This window comes from Macaca mulatta, chromosome X (assembly GCF_049350105.2).
Source record: "Macaca mulatta isolate MMU2019108-1 chromosome X, T2T-MMU8v2.0, whole genome shotgun sequence".
Lineage (NCBI taxonomy): Eukaryota > Metazoa > Chordata > Mammalia > Primates > Cercopithecidae > Macaca > Macaca mulatta.
The window spans coordinates 47312820-47321873 of NC_133426.1; the positions used below are offsets into that span (position 1 = coordinate 47312820).

General features: G+C 45.0%; 1 long non-coding RNA gene across 1 annotated transcript; it reads right to left on the reverse strand.

The window, feature by feature from the left end:
* Window positions 1-232: 232 nt before the first annotated feature.
* LOC114674913 (uncharacterized) lies at window positions 233-8657 on the reverse strand. The gene is made up of 3 exons (XR_003726007.2): window positions 8541-8657; window positions 6680-6791; window positions 233-371 (listed from the first exon to the last, which is right to left on the reverse strand). It is a non-coding gene; the product is annotated as an uncharacterized LOC114674913 (long non-coding RNA).
* Between the last annotated feature and the right edge of the window lie 397 nt (window positions 8658-9054).

A 9054-nucleotide genomic window follows, 5' to 3' on the forward strand; every position in this document is an offset into this window, starting at 1 on the left:
TTTTTTTTTTTTTTTTTTTGAGACAGGGTCTTGGTCTGTCACCCAGGCTGGAGTACAGTGGCATGATAGCTCACTGCAGCCTCTGTAAGAATTAAAGAGGAGAGAAACACGAAGGGTGGCTAGACAGTCAACCGATTTATTTTAAACCTGGGAGGGACTTCTGACCCTTTTGAGTTAGGTCAGAGCCACACTCTCTTACAGACTAAGAGTTTTCAAAGATTTAAGGTGGGAGAGTTTATCAGAGGCTTGGACTGCTTCTGTGTCTCTGTGTTGTGCTTATCTGGGAAGGAGAGTTGTGTGTCTGTTCCAATACATCTTTCTGCAGCTGCAGGCATCCTGAGTCTGTCTTTAGCTTCCCTATCTTAGTGAACCTGAAGGGAAAGGAATGTGCTTATTAAGGCCCACTGTTTTACTGGGGCCCCTTGTATGAGGGTGAAGTTCGGCAGTTATCCAAGAGACTTTCTTCCTGCCTCCCTCTGTGCCTGTGCTGTCTTATCTGTGTTTTACTGTCTGATCTTTTCTGGCTGCTTATAGTTAGAATAAAAGTGATTTCCTTGAAATTCATGAGGCTAGAAAGGGAGCTGGAACTTAAAGTGGCAGTGTTTGTCGGAGGTGATGGTGCTCCTGCTCTGTCATTGCAGACCCTATAGTTATAAAAGGATGAGGGGGCGACGTGTTCTTTCTGGCTACTTCCTGCTGACGGGGGAGCAGAGAGTTTCTTGGTCTCAGATTGACTGCAGGAGTAACACCATCTGTAAATGTTTATGGGTGGTTGCAAAATGGCCATGATTCTGTCAGTTAAAAATTTTTGAAAAAGGTTAATTAGGCAGGATTAAAACATTAGTCCTTGGCATATTACTAGGAGAGGACCCAGGAATGGGATGACTCATGCTATGATTTTATTTTTAAACCAATAATTTATTTGGTTGTTTTGGTATTCCCTTAGCTTTTTAGCCCCTCTTTTTAGTTTTTCAGCAGCATTTCTTACTAGGCCCAATTGGTTGAGATAGAAACAACATTCCGGCCGGGCGCGGTGGCTCGCGCCTGTAATCCCAGCACTTTGGGAGGCCGAGGCGGGCGGATCACAAGGTCAGGAGATCGAGACCACGGTGAAACCCCGTCTCTACTAAAAATACAAAAAATTAGCCGGGCGCGGTGGCGCGCGCCTGTAGTCCCAGCTACTCAGGAGGCTGAGGCAGGAGAATGGCGTAAACCCAGGAGGCGGAGCTTGCAGTGAGCCGAGATAGCGCCACTGCACTCCAGCCTGGGCGACAGAGCGAGACTCCGTCTCAAAAAACAAACAAACAAACAAACAAAAAAAGAAACAACATTTCTTACCCAATGAGAGACAGAGGCCCCCTTTTTCAGCCGTTATAAGATTTAATCCCTGTTTGTTTTGGAGGACTACTCCAGCCAAGGAGTCTAGTTGGTCGTGGACTCTTATAAAGCTTCAGGCTATATCTTCTAAAGAGCCCTGTAGTTTTGTTGAAAGTGCCTGAAAGTATGTTAAGGAGGTGGCTAATCCGCTTGCTCCCAATCCAAGTCCAGAGGCTATACCTAAGGCGGCCATTAAAGGAATGACGTGGATGGCCCTTCTTTTTCTAACGTATTGGACGGGTGGGATGGGCAAAGGCTGATTAGGAGGAACTAGTCCAATGGAGGGAGATAGATAAACTAGGGTACAGGTTCCAGTCCAGCTGGTGGGGAGACAAAGATAGGTGTTGCTGCCACACAAAAAGAATAAGACTTTGTTGGCCGGGTACGGTGGCTCAAGCCTGTAATCCCAGCACTTTGGGAGGCTGAGACGGGCGGATCACGAGGTCAGGAGATCGAGACCATCCTGGCTAACGTGGTGAAACCCCGTGTCTACTAAAAAAAAATACAAAAAACTAGCTGGGCGAGGTGGCGGGTGCCTATAGTCCCAGCTACTCGGGAGGCTGAGGCAGGAGAAGGGTGTATACCCAGGAGGCGGAGCTTGCAGTGAGCTGAGATCCGGCCAATGCACTCCAGCCTGGGCAACAGAGCGAGACTCCGTCTCAAAAAAAAAAAAAAAAAAGACTTTGTTGTAAACACAGGCAGAAATATGGGAAGAGAACAAGTGAATTAAAGATGGGGTGTTTTGTTGTTGTCTTTCTGTTTGTTTTGTTTTGTTTTGTTTTTTTCCTGTGGCTCATTACTCCAGACTGACAAAGAGGAGGCCAGGGAGACACCTACTATAGTAGAGATATAAGAAGAGTTACTTTTTACACATTTAATGTGGTCGGATGTTGCGCCATTAATATTGAGCCATGGAAAAAGGTGGGCATTAGGGACAGCACAGATTAGGCCAGAGGCATTGGTTAAGGGAGAGGCTGTGAAACTAGCCGGTTGCAGAAATGTTCCCATTTGCTTCCAGTGACACTTGGTAGTTAATTTGATTAGTTTGGTGGTCAGACGGGTGTTTAACAACGATAGTGCGGTTGCATTGGTTAAATGTTAATGAACCTACAGGGATATTTCCCTTAGAGGCCGAAAAGTAAAGTGAGGCTTGTTGAAAAAGGGGAGTGTGTTTAGTTATAGGCCCTTCAATGGGAGGGCCTTGGGGCTTAAGTCATTATAGGGAGTTGTAGTAGGTCTGAAATAATTTGTTAGCTTGATTGGCCCTGAAAGTGGGATAACTGCCGATTAGAGTGTCAACTTTTTTAAAAAGGGAAACTCCTTTTTGGAGTTTATAAATTAGGGTTATATTTCCAGTTAAAATGTCATGAAGGAGTGCAGAAAGGGCTGAGTAAGCTGAGGAAGACAGTGATAAAAACATCCAGCATTCTGAAGCAAGGGAAGAGTTAGCTGACAGTAAGAGGGATTGTGTAAGGTTTATAGAGCGTTTGAGCTTGAGAGCAGTGAGGAGCGGTTGTATTGGTGAGATTTATGTACTTAGGGAATTTATATTAAAAGAAGCAAGCAAAAAGAGAAAAAGGTTATTTGGGTAGCAGTAAAGTCCTGGAAAGTTCCTTGAAGCCATAGGTCCCATAAAATAGTAAGGAGCTGATCAGGATGTGCAATGGGAGCTTCGTAAGGGTACCACTGAAGGTCTGTAGCAAGGCAGATTAGGAAGCGATGAAAGTTTGGAAGAGAAAGAGACATAAGCGGCTTATGTGGAGTTTTCCTTTTTTTCCTCTGGGATTCGGGTGAGGCAAAGGGAAGCGGGTCCTGTGGAGACACAAGAAAAGTCTGAAGGAGTTTTAGATTCAGTTGTTTGAGCATGTGGTGAAGGGAAGTTTATTTTTTTTGAGAGAAGTATAATGAATCCAGTTAGGGAGCCCCTGGAGTTTTGCTGCTGTAGGTGTGGTGAGGATGATCTGGTAAGGTCCCTTCCATTTAGACCTAAGGGGGGATTTGGGGATAGGACTGGGAATTTTTATGAGAACCCAGACAGGTTGTGGCAGGTATTTGTCAGCATATTCCCAAATAAAATGGCGGACAGTAAGTAGAAGAGGGCAAACGGGAGGAGTTGGTTGAGGTGGTGCTTGGCCGTGAGGTGGAACAAAGGGGCCGAGTGGTCTCCCACACATGAGCTCAAACGGGCTGAGCGTTAAGGGTTTACATGAGAGTGCCTGAATTTTTAGGAGGGCCAAAGGTAAAAGTGTAACCGAAGGTAAAAGTGTAACCCAGTCTTTATGTGTTTGGAGTGAGTGAGTAGCTGGTGAGGTGTTTTTTGAATGCCATTCATTTTTTCAGCCTTCCCTGAAAATTGAGGTCGATAGGGGATGTGTAGCTTCCAGGTGATTTGTAGAGCTTGTGCAAGTGTTGGAGTAATTTGAGAAATGAATTCAGGACCATTGCTGGATTGAAAAGAATGAGGCACCCCAAACCTGGGGATGATTTCTGTTATTAATTTGGAGGTGACAGTAAAAGCTCGTTTGTTGGTTGTGGGAAAAGCCTTGACCCATCCCAAAACGGTATCGACCAGAACTAAAAGAAATTTAACCTTTTTTACTGGGGGCACATGGGTAAAATCAATTTGCTAATCCTGTCCTAGAAGGTGTTCCCTAGCCTGATGGGTTGGGAAAGAAGGGGGTTTAGTGTTGGAATGCGGTGAAGTATTCTGGCAAATAGAGAATTGATGGGAAATGGCTTTTAACTGTTCCTTTATATCTGGGGCTATGTGTATATGGGAACTTAAGAAATGTAGAGGGGAATGGCTGGTGTGGAAGAGGTTGTGAATGTCCCGTAAAAGAGTTGTTTTTTCAGGGTCAGGTAGGACTAATTTGTTTTCTATGAACCAGTGTGGGGGGCTGAATTGTGCCCCCACCGTGATTAGTTGTTGTGTTGGTGTTTTGCATAAAAGGAGGGGATATGTTGTATGAGGGGAAATAGGTACTGGGGAACTGGATGAGTGGTTGAGGCTTGTTTTGCCCAACAGTCAGCTTTACAGTTTCCTAAAGAAATGTAGCTGTTATTTGATTGATGTCCTTTGCAATGGATAACTGCAAACTTTTCTGGGAGTAAAGTTGCCTTTAGCAAATGATGGATTGATTTTTCACGAGTTATTAGAGTTTCTTTAGCCATGAGATAGCCCCACTTGCTCCAAATTTGGTCATTGGCATGGATGATGTTATAGGCATATTTAGAATCGGTGTATATATTAACTTGTATGCTCTTTGCTAGGGTTAATTCTTTTATTAGGGCAATTAATTCTGCTTGCTGGGAGGATGTGCCCAAAGGCAAAGGGGCAGCCTTTACAATGCTTCTAGGTGGGAGAGAGTGGGTATTATTATGATATTCCTCAATGATGGCATATCCTGCTTGGAGGGTAGGGTTTTTTGATGTGCTGCCATCTATAATCCAATCTGGGGCTCCCTTTATGTGAGTGGAAGTAAGGTGGTGAAACATGGTGAGCAAACTTTCAATTAGATTAGAGCATGAGTGTTGGTCGGGGTCCAAAGTCGGTGTTGAAGGTAAAAGAGTGGTGGGATTTGGGGGGGAGCATTTATGAATGGAGATAGAGGGTTGAAGGAGAGTTGAATGTAGGACTTGCAAGTGAGAGGATGAAATTGAGGTGAGCGCCTTACGGCTGAGCATATCTTGTAGACTGTGAGAAGAAAATACCTGAAGGGGTTCGTAGAACGTGGGTTTTTGTGCCTCAGGGATGATAAGAGAGGCTGTGGACAAAATTTCTAAGCAAAGGGGCCAGGTTTTATAAATGGGGTCTAGTTGTTTTGAAAAATATGCCACTGGTTGGAGAGAATATCCCATAGGTTGGACTAATAGTCCAAGGGCCTGATTATGAGAACTGTGTATATATAGGTGAAAGGGCTTCAGGGGGTTTGGAAGGTCTAAAGCAGGGGCCTGTAATAAGGCATGTTTTAGGTGACAGAAAGCACGAAAAAGGTCTGGGGTGGAAATGAGTGGTTGGTCAAGATTTCCTTTTGTGTGTTCATAAAAGGGTTTAGCAATAATGGCAAAATTTGCTATCCATAATCAGAAATATCCCACCAATCCAAGGAAAGAAAGTAAGTCCCTTTTTGTTTTGGGGGATGGGATTTGTTGAATGCCTTGCTTTTGTGACAGTGGAATTTCTTGGGTATTCGGAGTTATGATTAGTCCTAAATGTGAAACTTTTGGGGAGATCAATTGGGTCTTCCCTTTTGATACCTGGTACCTGCATTCAGCCAAAAAATTTAAAAGCCTGGTAATGTGTTGAATGCAATGTTCTAAAGAGGGGCTGCAAAGAAGTAAGTTGCCCATATATTGAAGCAAAATGCTAGGCTATAGAGATAGCTGGCAAAGATCCAATTGAAGTACCTGACTGAAATAGTGAGGGCTTTCCCTAAACACCTGAGGAGGGACAGTCCATGTGAGTTGTTGGGAGCAGCCTGTGTCAGGGTTAGTCCAAGTGAAAGCAAAAAGGTTTTGAGTGGAGGGATAGTTTAAAAAAAAAAAAAAAAAAAAAAAAAAAAAAAAGCATCTTTGAGGTTTAATACAGAGAAATGGCTAGTGTTGGGAGGAATTCGTGGTAGGAGGGTGAAGGGGTTTGGGACAACAGGATAAACAGGAACAACAGCAGAGCTGATTTGTTGCAAATCCTGAACCAGTCTATAAGAGCCATCCGGTTTTTTAATTGGGAGAACCGGAGGTATTGTGGAGAGAACAGGTGGGGATTAAAATATTGGCAGCCAAAAGTCAGGAGATGATGGGTTTGAGTTCCCGCAATCCACTAAGGTTGAGGGGGTATTGTGGGACCACTATATGGCGCTTAGGATCCTTCAGTGAAATTTGAATTGGAGAATAGTGGGTAGCTATTATGAGGGAGTTAGTGTTTCATACCATGGAATTTACATGGCAAAGGAATTTGGGGTTTAAGTCTATTTGATGTTGAGTGTCTGAGGAGGGGTTCTGTTCTTGATGTAATAACAAATAAGGGTGGCTTTGGTGTAGGGCTGATAAATGGATGATTCTCCCTAATTTCTGTAGGATGTCCCTTCCTAGTAAAGGAATGGGACAATGAGGGATGACCAAGAAAGAGTGAGTGAAGGTGACACCCTGAAATGAGCAGTATAGAGGTGGCGTTTTGTGTGGGTTTTTTTGTGTGTGCCCTTCATGGCAACAACAGAAATGGATGAGTGTTTTCATGGGCCTTGATACTCAGTTAACATCGAAAGACTCGCCCCGGTATCCAAAAGAAAGGAAATAATCTTACCGGACACCGTCCTAATTACCCTGAGTTCCGTGGACTCACTAGGCGTGGAGGCGAAGGATCCCGGTCACTTTCAGTCTTCTGTTGTCAGCACCAGCAGTGAAGAGATTTCCTCCTGTGATGGTCAGGGGGCTTTATTATGAGCCGCACCCAAACGGGGAGGGTGTCCCTGTTGGGGGCAGTCCACTTTCCAGTGTCCCCAAAGACCACAAGCTGGACACGGTCTGGTGGAGGTCCGGTAGTTAGGACAAGCCTTTGCCCAGTGTCCAGAGTTGCCACATTGGAAACAGACTCCCAGAGGCGTCGGGGAGTTTTATTTTGGGTCATTGGGAGGCTTTTGTGTAACTGACTTTTGGATAGCAGAGGCGAGCATCTGGGTTTTTAATGAGAGATGTTTGTCTTTTTGAATTTTTTGTTCCTCCTCTCTGTTGTTAAAGACATGGAAGGCTACATTTGGGAGGTCCTGCCAGGATGTCTGGGGACCCTCCTTTAAGTTTTACAATTTTTTCCAGATATCTGGGGCAGACTGGGAAACAAATTGGAGGTGGAGAAAAGTTTGACCTTCTCTAGATTCTGGGTCCAAATTGGTATATTTTAGCATAGCTTCAGTGAGGCGTGATAAGAAAAGGGCAGAATTTTCTTGGGGGTCTTGTGTAATTTCTCTAAGTTTCTCATAATTAACTGCCTTATGGGCATTTTTGTCCATACCCACAAGGAGACAGAAAATCATGTGGTCTCTTCATCTGATGCCATTGTCTCCCTATTGGTAAGTCCAATCTGAGTCTCTACGGGGGACTGCATCATTAGCCACTGGATTTTGTATAGGCACTTGATTATGGAGTTCATCTGCGTGGGCTTCAGCTGAATGTCAGATGAGCTCTTTTTCATCAGGAGTGAGGGTGGAGGTTAGAATTATATAAAAGTCGTGCCAAGTTAAATTAAAGGATTGAGTTATGTGCAGGAATTTATTGTGATAATGAGATGGATTTTCAGAGAAAGATCCCAGATGCTGTTCAATTTGCGGCAGATTAGACATGGAGAAAGGAACATGAACGCAAGTAATGCCTTTAACTCTAGCCACTTCCCGGAGAAGGAAAATGACAGAGGTGGTTTGACTGGATGGAGTAGTTTTTGAACGGGTTACAGGTGGAGAAGGAGGAGGGGCAGGGTTAAGGGCTGCCGGGGTGGAGGGTTCGGACAGGCGAGGAGCAGGTGCAGGGGGTTGAGAATATGGAGGGGGTTCATTTGCAGGGTCAAAAGGAGCTTCAGAGGAAGGGGTTCCAGGGGAAGGAGAGACCTGGGGAGGGTTTTCATTAAGAAGAAGGATTTCATGAGGGGTGAAAGCTTGACATAGGGAGGGTCGGGATCTAAGGTAGAAAAAAGCCTGAATATAGAGAATCTCTTGCCATTTGCCATTCCTGGTTATAAAGTTGTCAAGATCCCTGAGAATTTGAAAGTTAAAGGTGCCATTTTTGGGCCATCGTCTGTTGTTATTTAATCTGTATTGGGGCCAAGCCGTGTTGCAGGAGAAAATTAGACGCTTTGGCTTTAGGGTCCCCTGTAAGCCAAATTTGGTGAGGTTGTGAAGGAGACAGCCCAGTGGGGAGGACATAGGAATGTGGGATTGTTTGGCACCCATGTGGACTGATAAGAGGAAGCCAAGGGTGTCTGTTTTGTTTTAGGCATCCCCAGACAAAAGACAGAGACCCAGAATCTTCTTTCCAAAAGAGGATAGTTAAGCTAAGAAGAAACTGGGCTTCCCCAGGATTTCCTCTAGCTTAGTCCTGTTGGTCCTCTGAGGACCTGGATAGCAGGCTGGACTTTTTCTGGTACTGGGAGAAAGCCAGGAGAAGGCAGATCTTACCAGTCAGCTGAATTAGTGTCCGATGTTGGATGTTCCGGTTGGAATCAGCAAGGGGCCTCCCAGACTGGAGCCACACAAGGAAGAGAGAGAGAGAGCAAGAGAGCGAGAGAGCAAGAGAGAGAGAGAGAGAGAGAGAGAGAGGAGACAGAGAGAGAGAGAGAAAGAAGAAGGAGGAAGAAGGAGCAAGGGTTAGGGAGTGAAATACCTGTTACAGGCGGTCGGAGGTAAATTCCTGAGACCTGAGGGTTTTGAAAGCTCATGGGGGAGTAGCCCCAGCCTGAGCCTTGCAGTCCCCTTCAAGTCAGTTGTCCTCCTCATGCAAATCACTAGAAAATTGAAGTGAAAGAAAAGACTGGGAGGGTGGCCAGAGACCCTCAGGATCCGGGAGTTAACTCAGGATGCACTGCCATTGTCCATTGGTTCCTGGGTTGCAAGAGAGTCTCTGCCCCCAACACCCGTCCTGGGTTTCAGATCAAATGTAAGAATTAAAGAAAGAGGAGAGAAACATGGAGGG